The sequence below is a fragment of the Myxocyprinus asiaticus genome, chromosome 17 (assembly GCF_019703515.2).
Source record: "Myxocyprinus asiaticus isolate MX2 ecotype Aquarium Trade chromosome 17, UBuf_Myxa_2, whole genome shotgun sequence".
NCBI classification, from domain to species: domain Eukaryota; kingdom Metazoa; phylum Chordata; class Actinopteri; order Cypriniformes; family Catostomidae; genus Myxocyprinus; species Myxocyprinus asiaticus.
The window spans coordinates 26,589,896-26,609,444 of NC_059360.1; positions in this window are offsets into that span (position 1 = coordinate 26,589,896).

Sequence of the window (19,549 nt, forward strand, 5' to 3'; positions counted from 1 at the left end):
TTTTCAGGAGGCAGATCCAAAAGGCCCCCCTCGTAGCCACAAGGGGTTTGTAGATAATGCTAAGTTGGCCTATGATTCCAAAAGCATTGTACATGGGGTGAAAGGCCCTACCTGTCTCAGCAGACTAAAAAACTATGATTTGGTCTTGGGTACCGGCATAGACTACATGCACTCTGTACTACTGGGAGTCATGCGTCTGTTGATGTTTTTGTGGTTTTCCACAGAGTTTTCCCGATGCGCTTTTAGTATGGTCAGGTCAATCAGTGAAGTAGACAAACGGATGAAAGAAATACAGCCACCATTTTTGATTAGATTCCCTCACTCTGTGGCTTCTCACAGAGTGTTCTTTAAAGCGTCTGAGTATCGTTCCATTTTATTGTTTTTTGGGCCACTTGTATTCCAGGGCATCCTTGCAGGTCTATACTATAACCACTTCCTGCTCCTTAGTTCTTCGTCTCCTTTCATTCTTCTGATGGAGTCAATAACGCCTGCACAAATAGATCATGCTGAAAAACTTCTCTGGAATTTCTGTTCTCAAATGAGTGGACCTTTATGGTGAACGATACATGACAGTCAATATGCACTTGCTTGTTCATCTAGCAGATAGTGTAAGAAGTCTTGGACCTCTGTGGACACACTCTTGCTTTCACTTTGAAGACAAAAATGGGCACTTACTTCGTCTTATACATGGGACCCAAAATATACCTGTCCAAATGGTGAATGCTGTAAAGATTATACAATGTCTCCCTAGCATCACACAAAACATAAAGCTGAACACTGCAGCCTCCGAATTCTTGGCCAGAATGACAAGTGACAGTAGTTCCCTATCTGTCACTCACTCGACGTTGGTGTCGATGTAGTGACACTAGGGGTCACTCTTGGGAGCCCGAGACACCTCTGGTCTTTGATAAAAGGCCAATGAAAATTGGCGAGTGGTATTTGCATGCCACTCCCCCGAACATACGGGTATAAAAGGAGCTGGTATGCAACCACTCATTCAGATTTTCTCTTCGGAGCCGAATGGTCATGCTCGCTGAGCTGAATACTACTGTTCATTCACCTGCTGGATCTGACGGCGCATTTCAGCGGCTTCTCCCTCCTCTGCACTGGTGCACTGCAGAGAATGCCCCTGGGCACTTCGGCAGAAAAACTAGAGAGTATATTTTCTGAAAGAGCATTTTTCCCCTCTAAAAGAGTATATATTTCTCTAAAAGAGCGCACACACGGAACGTCTTTTTAAAGACGCGTCTTTTTAAAGATGCTTTTCCGATTGTGTGTTATTCCTGGTTGTGCTCGTTATCTCTCGCATTCTAACGGTCACAATCGCTGTCTTTCGTGTCTGGGCACTGCTCACGCGGAGACAGCGTTCGTGGATGGTCACGTTCTCATTGCGAGAATATGTCCATGGCAACGTTGCGGTCGCGGCTCGCCTTCGTAAGAAAGCGAGCCACCCCAGAGGCTCCCACCTCGGTCCTTTTACCCACAGGTTTGAGGCCAGCGCGGCTAGCACTGGGGGCGATTTGGGAACCCCAATGGGACCGCCTCCGCCGGGTATCCCCCCGCGGACCTCCCATTCCCCAGCACGCTCGTCTGCCCCGATCGGGCTTCCGGGTGAGTCCGCCGGCTCGTCTCACGGCGAGTTCGACCTCTTATTCGGAGCCCGCGAAAGTGATGAGCTCTCGAGTGCAGCATCGGAGAGCGGGCTCGTCCAGTCGGAAGCCTCAGCTGGGCTCCTCCCTTCAGGGTCGATCGCCCAGTCACAGGCTGACGCGGAGATGACGACATGCTTTCCTGGACAGCCGCGAGCGTCGGTTAGAGTGGATTTCACCGCTCTTCCCTGAACCCTCGCGTCTCTGTGATTGGTTCCTGGGCTCGCGGCACCGCTCAAAGCCACGCCCCGCCCCGTTCCTTTCTTCCCGGAAGTGCATGAAGAGCTGACAAGATCACGGGAGGCACTTTTTACTGCCCGGTCCAGATCTTTTCAGCTTCCCCGCTCTCACTACCCTCGATGGTGGGGTGGCCAAGGGTTATTCGGCAATCCCCCGGTGGATAAAGGCGCTCGCGGTGCACCTATGCCCGCAGAGCGCCGCCACCTGGCGCGGGTGCCCAAAGCCCCCGTCCAAGGCCTATAGGTTTACGTCGTCTCTGACGGTCAAAGCCTACGGTGCCACTGGACAAGCCGCCTCCGCCCTGCACGCCATGGCTCTCCTGCAAGTCCACCAAGGCGCTAAAGGAACTGCACGAGGGTAGTTCCGCCCCGGGATTGATGCAGGAACTGCGCTCGGCGACCGACCTCGCTCTCCGAGTGACGGAGGTCACGGCACGGTCTCTCGGGCGGACGATGGCCACACTAGTGGTCCAGGAGCGCCACCTTTGGCTCAACCTGGTCGAGATGGGTGAGGCCGACAGGACACGATTGCTTGCTGCCCCCATTTCCCAGGCGGGCCTATTCGGTGACACCGTCGAGGACTTCGCCCAGCAGTTCTCGATGGTAGAGCAGTAGATGGATGCTAGCTGGCTTATCCTGCCCCGGCGCGGCTCAAGATCCCGCACCCCATCTACTCATGCGCCGCAGCCCGCCCCTCCGGCCCGGCCCCGGCGTGGAGCCCACCGCAGGAAGCTGATGCCACCCGTCTCACAGCCGGCACCGAAGAACCCACGGAGGTCTTCGAAGCACCCCTGAGACGGGTGGCCCAGGGACAACGAAACCCACTGCTCTGGAGCTGGTAAGCAGAACTTCGTCTTTTTGTTGCCTTTTGCATTTAATTGCGCTGCATGCCCAAGTGGCTGCAGTACTCAAGAGCTCAGCAAGAGTGGTTTCCTTGTTCCCTGGGTCACATATCCGGTGTGTACGGCTGGCATCACGACCACCGTCCACCACTCCATTTGGCAGGTTGATGCTCCAGCGGTGGTTTCCCGCCCTGAGCGCCCAGCTGTGGCACAAATCCGGCCTCCATGGGTCACGAGGACAGGCCTCTTCCTCCCCCATCCCAGGCTGTTCCGGGGGTGGTCACAAGGAGCCAGATAAGTGCTTCGATGTCCTCGGACTCAGCACGGCCACGATGTGGTGTGGCACCTCGAGCTCCGCCCCGCCGCGAGGCCCCACCTGCCGGTACATCCGATGACGTTGTCCCTTTGGTCCCCCTTGCACGGAACTTGGACGCATGGCTTGCGCTTTCCAGTCCGTCACGAGGGCTGGTCCGGACCGTCCGACTCGGCTGCGCGATTCACTTCGCCGGGCATCCGCCCAGGTCCAGCGGTGTCCACTTCACCTTGGTGAAAGACGGAAACGCTGCTACCTTGCGCAGAGATCGCTACCCTTCTACGGAAGGACGCGATAGAACCTGTCCCTCCAGCCGAGATGAAGAAGGGGTTTTACAGCCCCTACTTCATTGTACCGAAAAAAGGCGGTGGGTTGCGGCCAATCTTGGACCTGCGAGTACTGAACCAGGCTTTACACAGACTCCCGTTCAAGATGCTGACGCAAAGACGCATTCTAGCGAGTGTCCGGCATCAAGATTGGTTCGCGGCGGTAGACCCGAAGGATGCGTACTTTCACGTCTCGATCCTTCCTCGACACAGACCCTTCCTGCGGTTCGCGTTCGAGGGTCAGGCGTATCAGCACGTCCTCCCTTTCGGCCTGTCCCTGTCTCCTCGCGTCTTTACGAAGATCGCAGAGGCTGCCCTTGCCCCGTTAAGGGAGGTGGGCATTCACATTCTCAACTATCTCGACGACTGGCTAATCTTAGCTCACTCTCGAGACGTGTTATGCGCACACAGGGACCTGGTGCTCTCACACCTCAGCCGACTAGGGCTTCGGGTCAGCTGGGAAAAGAGCAAGCTCCTCCCGGTTCAGAGCATCTCTTTTCTCGGTTTGGAGTTGGACTCAGTCTCCTTGACGGCGCACCTTACGAACGAGCGCGCCCAGTCGGTGCTGGCCTGTTTGAAGGCGTTCAAACAGAAAACAGCGGTTCCACTGAAACTTTTTCAGAGGCTCCTGGGGCATATGGCATCCTCGGCGGTGGCCACCCCGCTCGGGTTGATGCATATGAGGCCGCTTCAGCACTGGCTCCAGACTCGAGTCCCGAGACGGGCATGGCGCCAAGGGACACACCGCGTGGCCATTACATCGGTCTGTCACCGTCTTTTCAGCCCTTGGACCGACCTCTCGTTTCTACGAGCAGGTGTTCCCCTAGAACTGGTCTCCAGGCACGTCGTGGCCACGACAGACGCCTCCAAAACGGGCTGGGGTGCTGTTGGCAACGGGCACGCAGCCGCCGGCCTCTGGACAGGTCCGCGGCTGCGTTGGCACATCAACTGCCTCGAGTTACTGGCAATTCTGCTCACCCCGCGGAGGTTCCGGCCGTTGATCCAGGGCAAGCACGTGCTAGTTTGGACAGACAGCACGGCAGTGGTAGCATATGTCAACCGCCAAGGCCGGTCTGCGCTCCCGCTGTATGTCATAACTCGCCCGCCGTCTTCTCCAATGGAGTCAGCAGCACCAAGTCGCTGCAAGCCACTCACATCCCGGGCAACCTCAACACTTCGGCGGACGCGCCGTCACAACAGGTTACTCTCAAGGGAGAGTGGAGACTCCACCTTCAGGTGGTCCAGCTGATTTGGAGTCGATTCGGTCAGGAACAGGTGCACCTGTTCGCCTCCCAAGAATCCTCCCCACTGCCCGCTCTGGTACGCCCTGACCGAGGCCTTCCTCGGCATAGACATGCTGGCACACAGCTGGTCCCCTGGCATTCGCAAATATGCATTTTCCCCCAGTGAGCTGGCTCGCACAGACCCTGTGCAAGGTCAGGGAGGACGAGGAGAAGGTTGTCCTGGTAAGCACCCTACTGGCCCGCCCAGACGTGGTGCTCGGACCTCACGCTCCTCGTGACAGCTCCCCCCGGGCAAATTCCCCTGAGGAAGGACCTTCTTTCTCAGGGAAGGGACACCATCCGGCACCCGCGCCCAGACCTCTGGAATCTCCATGTCTGGCCCCTGGACTGGACGCGGAAGACCTAAGCTGTCTCCCACCTGCGGTGGTAGACACGTTCACTCAGGCTAAGGCTTCTTCTACGAGGTGCCTGTATGCCTTTTAAGTGGCATCTGTTCGCTAAGTGGTGTTCTTCCCGTCAGGAAGACCCCCAGAAGTGCGCAGTCAGATCAGTGCTTTCCTTCCTGCAAGAGAGGTTGCAAGGGAGGCTGTCCCCTTCCACCTTGAAGGTGTACGTTGCTGCCATAGCAGCTCACCACGACGCAGTCGATGGTAAGTCCTTAGGGAAGCATGATCTGATCATCAGGTTCCTAAAGAGGCGCCAGGAGGCTGAATCCCTCCAGGCCGCGCCTCGTTCCCTCATCGGACCTCTGTAGTTTTTCAGGGTCTACAGAGAGCCCCCTTTGAGCTTGCAGTCAGCCGGGCTTAAGGCACTCTCCTTGAAGACTGCCCTCCTGACTGCACTCACTTCCATCAAGAGGGTAGGTGACCTGCAAGCGCTCTCTGTCAGCAAAACGTGCCTGGAGTTCGGTCCGGGCTATTCTCACGTGATCCTGAGACCCCCGACCAGGCTATGTGCCCAAGGTTCCCACCACTCCTTTTAGGGACCAGGTGGTGAACCTGCAAGCACTGCCCCAGGAGGAGGCAGACCCAGCCCTGTCGTCGCTGTGTCCGGTGCATGCTTTACGCATCTATTTGGATCGCACGCAGATCTTTAGAATCTCTGAGCAGCTCTTTGTCTGCTTTGGTGCACAGCGGAAAGGAAGCGCTGTCTCCAAGCAGAGGATCGCCCACTGACTCATTTACGCCATAACTATGGCATGTCTCGCCCAAAACATGCCGCCCCCGGTAGGGCTACGAGCCCATTCTACCCGTGGTGTAGCGGCTTCTTGGGCCCTGGCCAGAGGTGCCTCTCTAACAGACATTTGCAGAGCAGCGGGCTGGGCAACACCCAACACCTTTGCAAGGTTCTACAACCTCCGGGTGGAACCGGTTTCGTCCCAGGTAGTGGCACGCAACACAAGTGGATAAGCCCAGGATAGCCGGCCGGGTGTATCACTTGCACATAGCGCCTTCCACCTCCTTTTGAGCTGAAGACGTGCGCTGTTAATTCCCAGTAGTGTTCACAAAAGTTGTTCCATGGTTGACTTCCTCCGAGCCCTGTGGCAGTCGAGTTTTCGGAGAGACTCGCTGCCGGCCCAGTACACGCGCTAACTAAGAGCCCGGTTCTGGGGTAGGTGCTCCGCATGTGGCGGTTTCCTGTAAGGCTAACCCCATGCGATCTATATCTTCCGCTAGATTGATCCCTACTGGCAAACTGCGTCTTCCTTGGCTAGAGCCCCTCTGCTCCAGTCTCCATGTTGTAGTAACTCATCCCCCATTGGGCAGGATCTACCTTGAAGGCTCTCCACATGGTTGGAAAGACCATGTGATGTATTCTTCCACTTAAATATCCCCCCCCCTCTCTTGGGGCGAGGTGTGGTCTCCGCGGTGTCCTCCCCTTGGGAGGGACACCCCCCGACCAGACCTGGCGGCCCAGTTGGATAATCCCCCTTCTTTTTTAGGGTGTGGAAAAAGAGAAGGGGAAAGAGGCCACGACTGGTTTAAGCCTGTCTCTATCTCTGGGTAGTCGTCTTGTCCCCAAAAAGTGCCGTTCGACACTCATAACTGTGTTGGGGGAGGATACGTGTCGACCTGGTGTGCTGGCTATGAGGCACACAGCAAGTCTGCCCACCACACACCGCCAGTTCACGTAACACAGTTCAGCCTTGTGGCGTTTTGTATAGGGACCCCTAGTGTCACTACATCGGCACCAACGTCGAGTGAGTGACAGATAGGGAACGTCATGGTTACTGGTATAACCTCTGTTCCCTGATGGAGGGAACGAGACGTTGGTGTCGATGTAGTGACACTAGGGGTCATTCTTGGGAGCCCGAGACACCTCTGGTATTTGATAAAAGGCCAATGAAAATTGGCGAGTGGTATTTGCATGCCACTCCCTCAAACATACGGGTATAAAAGGAGCTGGTATGCAACCACTCATTCAGGTTTTACGCTGAGGAGCCGATATAAGGTCCGGCCATTTCAGCGGGTAGTTCAGCGTTGTGGCAGGAAGGACCAACGTCTCGTTCCCTCCATCAGGGAATGGAGGTTACACCATAACCATGACGTTTCTGATTCCAAAACTAGACTTTATTGTAAAAATGACAAAGCCGAGATAGTTCATGGAGCATCTGAAATTACACTTTAGAACATTCCTTTTTATACAGTTTCTGTTCTCTTTGAGGATGGACATCCAATAAAATTAACCCATAATATCATCCAATAATATCATCCAATGAAATCTTATACCTTTGTTATTTACGTCATCACTCCTTCTAACAGGACATACTGGTTTAAGTTACTTCAGTGGTGGCAAAAGCATAACTATTTTATTTTATATGCATAAAACACACTGTAATCACTTCATATGGTTACATATTTTATATTAACTAACAATCATTACTATCTGCATTAATTTGATTAGTATATTAAATGATTTCCCTTATTTCAGTTTATTGGTCACACACAACACATCCCTGTGAGATGGAGAAGTGTGTGTGCTGCCACAGGTGTTCCTTCTTTTTTTATTCTTGAGACTCCCTATTCCTCTTGATGCATGCAATCCCAATTCATCCCAATACTCCCTATTCCTCTTGACGCATGCATCCCGATTCATCCCAATACTCCCTATTCCACATATTGTCTGCATCAAATTATGCTTTGTCTGATTCTATTCTATTAAAAGCATTCACAGAAAGGGCCTTACAAGGAGACACAGAGAGAGAGACTGTGGCTCTCTAAGCTGTATTTTTTCATTGTTCTGCACCTGGATTTATCAAACTGAGTAAATAATAATTAAATCAATAAATGAATGATTAAATATGTAACATAATGAATAACATTCATAATGCAGTTTATCATAGTACGTTGATTACACATTGTCATTTTTAGATCATTGCATACTGCATACATGTTAATGCATTCATCAAAATGGATTAACTGAATGATTAAATGAAAATATACCATATATTCCCTCCTTTAGGACTTATATAGTCCCAATAATTTAGCCTAATTCAACAGTGCTACTTCACAATGCAGTCCCTTCATTCATCACTTTCTATTCACCAATTGTAAGTCAGACAGTCTTTCTTATCAATTACCAGATCATGAAACAACACTCCTGTGGAGCATCAGGACCAAACATCTTCCCTCACTCTTAACAAGAAAGGAATAAAAGATCCTGTCTCCCTCAATCCTACACTCAAGAGATAGAATATTGTGTTATAAGCATGAGCATGTAAATGGTTCAGCACTTGCCAGTAGTTTCACGGTTATGTAGAATATAACAGGAAACATCATTCAAAATCATAACATTTTGATTAGAGTAGTATGAAGATCAAAATCAGTAAATATATCAAAGACATCAAAAATAAAAAGTTATTTTCTTTCAAAGACCCCACTGACAAAAGATTTTCAACCCAGTTACTTTGTGTAACGTAGAGGGCCACCACTGGGGAGAGGTTAGACTAGCACTTACATCTCAGGGCATGGCTCATCATTCATCTCCTCATATATATCTTTATTGGAGGAATCACTTTCCTCCCAATTTGGTCTTTTTGTCCATCCAGAATAATTGTCATTGTATTGCATTGGACCATTCACACTGATCACTGTCATCTGCTTTGTTGCTCAGATCAAGAATGACTTTATCAATGGCAACACACAACAGAATATTATTCCTCCCACAAGGATTGTTATCCCAATCATTATACCAATTTTAGCCAACCATGCACCCCATTTTCCTAATGATAAATCGAACCAATCTAAAATGTTTGCATCTCTTACTGCATTTTCTGCAACTTCCTTTCTTAATTCTTTCAATTTAGTCATTGCAACCATAAATGCACCTTCCGGTGCTGTGTTGTTAGGAATGAAAGTACAACATTGGTCTCCAAACAGAACACATAATTATCTGTTAACATCCAATTTAATGCCTGTCGATTCTGCAATGTCATTCTACTTGTTGCATCTACCTGTTCTCCCATGTGGATAAAGTAATATCAGTATAATTGATAAACCTCTGTTGATTGTAATAAATATAATTGATCCATTCTGTATTCTTGTTTTGTGTTATCCAAACAAATATTGACTCAAATCCTGCCTTTATTTCATCTCTAACCTTATATTCATTAGGTATACCTCTAGGCTGACTATGGAGTCTAAATATATGCTAGGGTCTGGTTTATAAGGCTTATAGGATCTTTTAGCTCTATGATTCTTCTCATTTTCCTTAATAGGCAGTCCTGGTTCCCATTCCACTATGCTGACCTCCTGGACAATCCGTACTCTAGCACATGCTTCTTTCCATTCTCACGGTAAGGAGGCCATAAGTGTCTTTTTTTTTAAAAAACCCAAAAGAAATCTGCTACAACTACTGTCTGATCTGCATACAACTCCAATTAAGTTAACACTATAGTTTGATTTTCACACTGTTCTGGGGTTATTTCCATTCCCTTGTTTACTTCTGGAGCTAGCTTAACTGGAGCTCTGAGTGGTACACCTGAATCCCAAGGAGTATCTTTAACTATATACCTAACAGTAACACATCTTCCATTGAATTTACAATGCATTTTCTTCTTGACTTATTTTTCCCTTATCATTATTTAGACTATTGACTCTTTCTTTTTCCAACCCCTGTTCTGTTTGTGTTACCTTGAGATCATTACTGAAACCAGTCCAGGTCTGTGAAGTTGATTCTATTGAATTCTGGTTCTTCTCCTGATTCTTTGGGGTCGGTGTGGCTTGGACCTTCGGTGTCTGTTGTAGCATATACTATATGTTGTTCCTAGTATCAGGCACATTATCAGACTCATCTTCCATCTCCTGATGGTCTGCCTGCCTTTTTCCCTCTCCACGTGTAGTTTCTTCTTGGCCTTCTTCACCTTGTACATTTCTTTCAGCATCATGCCACCCTTCTCCTGGTGTTTCTGGATCTTCAGTATTGCTTTCTTCAGATTCCTCTTCAGGCCTTGCTCTCACTCTGGGTACCCTGGTGCAATGATTCAGATGGTACCATGTGGTGCTTCCTTGCACTTGGACTGCAGTTGGCATTGCCCTTACCATTTTATAGGGTCCCTCTCACCTGGGCTCATTCCAATTTCTCCTGAGCTTTGTGTATTGCAGTTAGTTGTTGCATATACGCTTTCAGTTCCATTTGCAATTGCTCAAGTGAGGGTCCTTTATAAGGACCTCTCCAGTTTGGCACAGGCATGGGTCGACCCATAAGCATTTCATGCGGGGTTAGATGTGTATTTCTGTTAGTTTGCATACGATAGCTCATTCAAGCTAGAGGCAAAGCATCAATCCAACTGAGCTTAGTGCTCGCACATATTTTGTTAGGTTTGGCCTTGAGGGTACCATTTACCCTTTCTACCATTCCCTGTGATTGTGGATGATAGACACATCCTAGTCTGAAGGCCGATCCATTGTCTGAACTAATTTCTGATGGTTTTCTGAATCTAGGTATTACCTCTCTTGTAAGAAATTTGATTACTGTTCCTGATCCCTGATCTGCTGATGGTACTGATTCCAGTCATCTGCTAAATCTATCTATTACCATGAGCATATAACGCTTTCCATGCACTTTCTTTATCATGTCCACATATTCAATAAACAAATGTTTGAATGGTCCTTCTGGTACTGGTATATGACCTGAGTGTTATTATTCCTTTTATGACATTATTTTGAGCACAGACTTCACATGTGGACAGAAACTCATCAACCTTCGCCTGCAAAAATGGAGACCAATATCCCTGTTATTTAATTTTCCTTATCACTTCCCCTCTTGCGCAATGGTCAAAACCATGTGCATCTGAAATAAGAACATTGAGAAGCAAAGTTAATGCAACAATCTATCCTTCATGTGAATGCCATATACCTTGTGAATTTTTCTTGGCACCCCTATGTTCCCACATAGTGTGTTTGTATGGACCTGCTTCCTGTTGAATTCAAATTATATCATCCAATTGTGGTTGTGGTTCAATAAGAACCATTGTTGCTAATACTGCTACTTGACAGCCAGAAGCCATTTTGAATTCTAAATCTGCTACATTATTTCCCTTGATGACAAAGTCATTGCCATTTTTGTGGGCTTTACATTTAATGATAGCCAATCTTTTAGGTAAAATCATTGCAGAATCAACTGTCCAATCTGTACTGCATGTTGAATTGGGGTTCCATCACTTTTTCTGAAACCTCTTTGTTTCCATACAGCTCCAGACAGGTGACAAACACCATGAGCATAAGCCGAATCAGTGAAAATGTTTGTCCTTTAGCTAACTGACATGCTGCATTAAGAGATTTCAATTCTGCTAGTTGAGCAGAACAAGGTTGAGTACAATGTTGTGATATTACCGATATAAAGTCATCTCCATCTTGTTTCACAACTGCATATCCTGCATGATTTCCCAAACGATCCCTAAAACAAGAACCATCTACGAAATAAGTGCCATCTGCTTCAGAGATTGGTATAGATTCAAGATCTGGCCTCAATCATGTGGTGTTCCTTCATGGGCTAATGGAATCAATTCATCTCGGTTAACTGTATTACATTGCTTGATGGTGACATCTGGGTATGTAAGGAGCGATGCGTATGTTAGAATGCGAGCCTGAGTCAAAACAAATTTGCCCTGTTCAATTAGTTCCACAATTTTGTGATGCATATAAATAATCACTGTGTATCCCATAGTTATTGCTGAAGCTTTCTCATATGCATAATGTACAGCTGCAGGGCCCTGCTGGAAACATGGTGGATAGCCCTGAGCTACACTATCCAATTTGGTGCTATAGTAAGGTATGGGCTGTTTTTTCCTTCCACTGCATGTTTCTTGCATTAACACTGCCAACGCATATCCATCCATTCTATTAGCAAAATACAATTGAAATGGTTTATTGTAGTCTAGCGTAGCTAAAGTAGGTGCTTTTTGGAGTTCTTCCTTTATCGACTCAAATGCTAGCAATGCATCATTATGTATTATGTATATTCCATGTTAATGGCATCTTCAAATTCTTTAACTCTCTTGTTTCATGATTTCACGCAATGGTGCAGTTTTTACTCCTCTATCCAGTCTGCACTAAAACTAGTCATTCCCAAAAAGGTCATAATTTGACCTACTGTTTGAGGCTCAATTTTTGAAGCCTTGTGGCCTCATTGAGCCAATTTTTTGAGCACTGCAATAGAATCACTGTGACACTGCTCCAACGAAATGGAACAAATCATCAGATCATCCACATATTGCAGTAACATACTGCCTATCACAAGATCTTCCAAATCAGCCTTAAGTTCCTGGTTGAACACATGAGGTGAATGTTTGAAACCCTGTGGCATGTATACTGTTTGTTACCATACATAAATGCAAACAGATGTCTGCTGTTCTCGGCCAATGGAACACTGAAAAATGCAGAACAAAGATCAATTACAGTAAAATATTTTGCATCAGTAGGAACAGACGTTAGCAGTATGTGAGGATTGGGAACATCAGCTGGCCAGTCTTCTACTATGTCATTAACTGCTCTCAAATCATGTACAAGATGCCATTTAGATTTGTCTGTTTTTGCAACAGGTAAAATTGGAGTATTACAGTATCTTTCTGTCTCTACTAATACTCCTGCCTCAACTAGTCCTTCAATGGTGTTTTTAATGCCTTGTTTGGCCTCTGGTCGCAGTGGGTATTGTGATTTTCTTGGCAACAAACACCTGGTTTGGTTTTAATTCTTATTGGACTAGCTGATTTTAGCAGACCTACATCTGTATCATGTTTCTACCATAATTCGGTTGGCACCTGACGTTCCATTTCGTCTAACAGTTCGTTGTTCACATTTTCAACTGATTCTGGTACTGTTGACAATTGTTTTTCAGTTTTTTGATTTATGACTACTTCCTGTGGAATACCTGTCATTACTGCTCCACACAAAATCTTAATGTAAGCTTTGTCAGCTGAATGAAAAATCAATGGGTTAATAGTTGGTTCCCATACACATTGTTTAGCTTTTTTCATCATCTGTCCCAAATCTTTTGGTTCCCAATATTTTCCTGCATACAATGAAATATGCGGAACTGAGTTTGGTACATTGAACCATTCTGTCACAAATTCACATTTGTCTATGTCCATAGCCGCTCCCTGTTTACCTATTATGATGTATTGTGAGGTCAACTGGATTTTTTGCCCTTTCCTGCCATTTCTTTTCTTTCTCAAAGTCTCTTGTTGAATCGTACATCATTGTACAATGAAATTCTGATATTGGTGAATGTGCCTCAGGTATCTGTGCCCTGATAAACTTTCCCCATTGTTGTTCTTACCCCATATTCTATCTGACCTAACCAATACACATTTGCACCTGGCTCACATACAATCATTTGTGTCTCTATTCCTTTTGTGTCAATATATACTCCTTCTGGAGTGCACCAAATTTGCAGCCCCAATTTACATAATGCATCTCTTCCCAACAAATTGACAGGAGTTTTATCTGATACAAGAATTGGTAGAGAAATTTTTTATTTTTTTTGGTTTGTAGACTGACTGGAGCTGTCATAGGAATTAGCTGCGTTTTGCCCGAGAAACCTACAGTCTTTGCAAATTTTCCAGACATGGGGAGATGAGAGGCCCCCCCACCCCCCAAGGATTTACTGGACCTTGAGATAGGGTTTTGTTGTTGCCAATTTGCTGGGCCTTGCTGTTGGACCTGACTGGGCTGCTGCCAACTCCTCCCCCCTTCACCATAAGGAGACTGTTGCCATGAATTGGTTGGGCAGTTGCATTTGTTGTGTCCAGCTTCACCACATCCCCAGCACACTCCAGGTGGACCAAAATTTGGTCTGCCTCTTCCTCTTTGTCCCCCTTGTGGTGGCTTTCTTTTCCATCCCACTTGTCCTGGCTGCTCAGTGTAGATATTGACAATTGGCACAGAAGCAGCCTGGTTCACATTTGTAGGGACCAGTATAGCTTGAGTGGGTTGGACAGTTGGTCGATTTGGAGTGTTCGTCTGAGGAGGAGGGATGTTCATTGCAGCTATCACTGCTGTCTGCTCCACCTCTTCTTTCTTTACAGGAAGCTGTGTCTTCTTTTTATTCTTGCTTGTCAGTTCTTCGAGTTGCAGCTGTACCACTTTTCTTTGCAGCTCTCTTTCTTGGTTCATGAGCTTCTGTTCATTCTTTCTGTTTTGATCTACAGCATGGGACACATGGTCACAGAACTCTTTGTGAGTCTTAGAGTTCAGACCTACCACATCTTCCAGCTTGCTCTTGACTGCTTGTGGCATGGCATCAACCACTGCATTTCTAAAGAGTGTGGTCATCAAAGGGTGTCTTTCTGTATCCCCTTCTGTTTCTTGCTTCCATCTTTTCAGTTGTCTCTGGACATATGAGGTTGGGTTTTTTGCTTCCCCCAGCTGTTCTCCCTTCAGTGCTCTTAGATCAATTCTGGTTGGGTATTCAGCTCTTACTGCCTTCCACACGTCTGGTCGGGTCGGATCAAAGGCTGTGCCATCCAGGGTGGTTGTGCCCACAGCTCTTCCCAGGTTGGATTCAAAGAGGATCTCTTCCATCTTTGCTCCACCCTTTGCTGGGAGTGCCTTGATGTCTCCTGCTGCCAAGAGCTTACCCATTGTCTCTTCTTCAAACGTCCTAACCCATTTTCCAGACCCCTCATGGATGTCAGGCAGATGAGAGACCAGCCCCTCCAGGTCCTGTGTGGCCCATGGCACATATTGTGCCTGTGGTCCTTTAACTAGAATGGGTCATTGTTTAGGCCTAGCCCAAAAAAGTATTTCTGCCTGCTTTCTCTCTTTCTTCTTTCTTAGTCTATTGCTACGTCTGACCAGGCTTGTACCATCTGTTTCATGAAAGCTGCTTTCTGACCTTATCTCTCTCATTTTTCCTTCACTATCGTCTTCTCCCATACTGGACCTTCTTTGTACTGTTCTTGTGACTTCCTCAATGCCTCCTTCACTTGTTTACAACAATACAAATGTAACTCCATCTGTCTTCCTTCAGCTTGTTCCCTTTCTGGAGCTCTTTGTTTACTCTACCTTCATCTATTTCTACTTCCCCTTTTACGTCAATCTCTCCAATCACTTCCATTGTTCCTCTCATCATCGGAAACTGACCACCTGTGGGTGCAGAAGGAGGAGGTTTAGCAAACACTTCTGCTAGTTTCTAATCTAGTCTTTTTGTCTCAAAATTTCAGCATTTTTCTCGCCTGTTTTGTGTTTCTTAAAAAGTTTTCTCCTTTTTTAAACATTGTCAACACTTCCTTTTCTCTTTCTCTTTTAATCATTCTCTTTTTACTCTTATCATTCACTTTATAGTTCTTTATCAAGTTTCCATCTCCTCACAAACTGTCACAGCAATTGTTCCCTCTTTTGGCCGTTTTGTATTCAAATTTTTGGTTCTTTTTTTCTCATTTCTTTGAGATTTTATCAATCAATTCTCTACACAATGGATTTCTAGATTTTAGTATTTCCACTGGAGCTTTTGCCATGATTATATCTTATCGTAATGTAACAACACTTATCTTCAATGCAATCTTTGTTTAAAATCCACTTACTTAGTTGTCAGTTTTAGTTTAAAGCGATGAACTGGACTCAAAGCTTTATTGTTTGTCCAAATAATGTGATTTCCCAAATTAAATTAAATCACTTTAAAGTTCTTCATAATTTCAATATTCTTAATTCTCACTGTGATATGAACTTTAACTCTAAGCACAGATATACCACATGCAGCCCCCTTGCTAATATAGCAGAGCAGTATCCATAGGACTTTCTTTTCCTGCCTACCCGTCCAGACCTCTTACCGCTGCACAATAGAGCAGTATCCGTAGGACTTTCTTTTCCTGCCTACCCGTGCAGACCTCTTTATCACTAATATAGCAGAGCAGTATCCATAAGACTTTCTTTTCCTGCCTACCCATGCAGACCTCTTATCGCTATGCAATAGAGTGGTACCTGTAGGACTTTCTTTTCCTGCCTACCTGTGCAGACCTCTTTATCGTTAATATAGCAGAGCGGTATCTGTAGGACTTTCTTTTCCTGCCTACCCATGCAGATCTCTTATCGCTATGCAATAGAGCGGTAGCCAAAGGACTTTCTACACATTAATTTATCTTAAACAGTAAAACACAAATTTTTGCATGCAAGTAAATTCTTTTGGAATCAGAAATTTGTCTGTTCTTTAATTTGGAGAAGCTTTTATAAGAATGCTCTTACCACTATGGGCAGATCTGTGGCGAAATACACAAACAGTTTATACTTAAAGCAAAATTGCTTACCTCAAGTGGCCACCTGTTTGTGCAACTCGCCCCTCATCAGACCGACATGGCAGCCTTCAGTCCGCTCCTGTTCCACTTCCACTTCTGACACCAAGTAACTATGTCGTGGCAGATTCTTCAAAACAGCAATCAAAGCATAGTCGAGTCAAAAACTTCTAGGAGGCGCAATGTTTCTGATTCCAAAACTAGACTTTATTATAAAAATTACAAAGCCGAGATAGTTCATGAAGCATCTGAAATTACACTTTAGAACATGCTTTTTTTATACAGTTTCTGTTCTCTTTGAGGATGGTCTATGTACAAGTAGTATGAAATACTATGCCTCGATTATTTACATCATCACTCCTTCTAACAGGACATCCTGGCTTAACTTACTTCAGCGGTGGCAAAAGCATAACTATTTCATTTTATATGCATAAAACACACTATAATCACTTCATATGGTTACATATTTTATATTAACTAACAATCATTACTTTCTGCATTAATTTGATTAGTGTATTAAATGATTTCCCTTATTGCAGTTTATTGGTCACACACAATGCATCCCTGTGATCTTTTTTATCCTTGAGACTTCCTTTTTCTCTTGACGCATGCATCCTGATTTATCCCAATACTCCCTATTCCACATATTGTCTGCATCACATCATGCATTGTCTGATTCTATTCTATTAAAAGCATTCACAGAAAGGGCCTTACAAGGAGGCACAGAGAGAGACTGTGACACTCTAAGCTGTATTTTTTCATTGTTCTGCACCTGGATTTATCAAACTGAGTAAATAATAATTAAATCAATAAATGAATGATCAAATATGTAACACATTGAATAACATTCATAATGCAGTTTATCATAGTACATTGATTACACACTGTCATTTTTAGATCATTGCATATTGCATACATTTGAATGCAATCCAGTGGCGGGCCATGCATTTAAAGTCTAGGCCTTCAGTGTGATTCATACCATTAAGAAAACACAGTTTCACAATGAATAAGACACCCTATGCCTTTGGGCATCATACATTATGTCGTAGCTAACTAGTAATACCGATTGACATTTTAAAAACACGTCCACACACGAAAGCCAAAACTTGAAGCGACACTTAATGCTCAAGCAAGCCTAATTTGACTAGCACGACTGTTTTGTGAAATGAACGTCTCCCAAACAGACATTCAAAAATCATAATTTTTCGTTTGAATCTACCAAGGAGGTCTATAATACCTGGAAAAATCTATCTAATAATATTTACGATTTAAATGTTACTTGCAATAAATTTCGTTTCGTCACGCTGTGTTCCGTTCAAGTTGGATGTGGGATATTCCTACTTGATATCTCTGACCATAAATGCATTCCATTCCCCAATATTTGGAACTGCAATGCTCCCATTAGCTTAGCAGGGGTTTGACTCTCATTAGAGATGTCTCCTAGCAACCCAACTGAAAAACAATGCTGCAGCGCTAGCATTTGTGCTTCAGGTGTACGATTATCAAAAGAGATTATAATTTACCATGTTTTATACACCTGTTTCTGCAGGTGTTTGTTAAACAAGCTTTAATATCATGTAATGTGGAAACTAACTCATTTATCGATATTACTTAATAAAGTGAATGTTTATCATTACTTTGTATATCTCCCTGAGTGTCAACATGTTTATGTGACATCATGCCCCTGCATCTCGGCAAAATTGGAGTTGAGAATTTCTGCATGAGCCTACAAGTTGTAATTCTGACTTAAAGATGCATTCCATTGCACTTTTCCTAGTAGGAAGTTGTAAAATCCAACTTTCCAAGTTGAATGGAACACAGCACTACTTTTTAAAACTTGATCCAACACTGAATGCTCAAGCAGCCTAATTTACACTTAGAAAACTCCTGATGTTGCTATAACAATGCAAAATCACTTACCAATTTACTTGAAGTGAAAATCAGTCCTCCTTTCCTGTTTAATAAATTAAGCAATCACATGGTCATGCAGAACATCTCCTGTTTTTAAATCCATAAGGATCTCTTTCTCATATATATAGCGGTGGCAGTGACAGCCGACTGGTCAGCAAGATCTCATGCTCTTCACTTGCAAATTACGTACATAACTTAAAGCGTGATTGTGTCACTCAAGACCAGCTAGAAGGCCTCGACCAGGACATACCCTAAAGATCACACCCACCAAGAACAAATAAATCAATCTGATTGGCTGATGAATCTGACAATCTGACTTTAGTTGCTCATTCATTTGCACTGTTGAGGGATTCCATAGAAATTCTGAAGGCCTGACGGGGTGGAGTTCAGACTTACGTGCTGCTTCGGCTAAGTAGCATGGCTATGGGCATGCGATTTGTGAAACAGTTGTCACACTTTGCTTGTAAGCATCAAGGAATAAACTATGACTGGATAAACTTTTCATTGTCCTCTATTTGTTTGTAGATTAATTAAGAGTAGAAAGCGATTACAAATACATAAGTAAAAAGGTGATTGAGAATGAAAGGATGAAAAATATTTATTTATTTGGCATGTTAGGCCAGCAGAGAAGGCTTTGCTGGCATTGAGAATTCGCCATTGATGCAATCATCAAAATGGATTAACTGAATGATTAAATGAAAATATACCACAATCGTGCTCAGGTTTAGGCTATAAATAAATACATGAGAATTACTGGTGAATCGAGTGAAACATTAACATTTCAAGAAGTGGAGCGTCCATATGATGTCGTATCTTAAAGCTGGAGTATGTCCTTTTTGTGACACTAGTGCCACCGAATGGAACTGTAAAACTAAATATTTTTAAAACAGCTTTCTGAATATGCTCCTTGCCTGCAGTTGTTCAAACAGTCAGAAAGTCCCACCCCCAACTCACGCCATTGAGTACCCGGGCAGAGAGTGTGGAGGTAGGAAGGTATGTAGTTAGACAGGCAGGTAGGCCATCCAACCATTGCATTCGGGCTGAATGAAATGATTGGACGGGCCTTTTACAGACCTGTGACTGCCACAGATAATGGATTTTTTAGTATCAGAGCACTTGATTTATTGATTGCTGTCAGGATGCAAAGAGACTTTCAATCTGTATAACAAAAAATGCGTCTGGTATAAATTACGTACTCCAGCTTTAATGTTACACTTGATAAGCTCCAGACATGCACAATTAACAGAGACTGAAATCACAATGTGTGCATTTTCATTCAAAAGGTTTACACATTAGA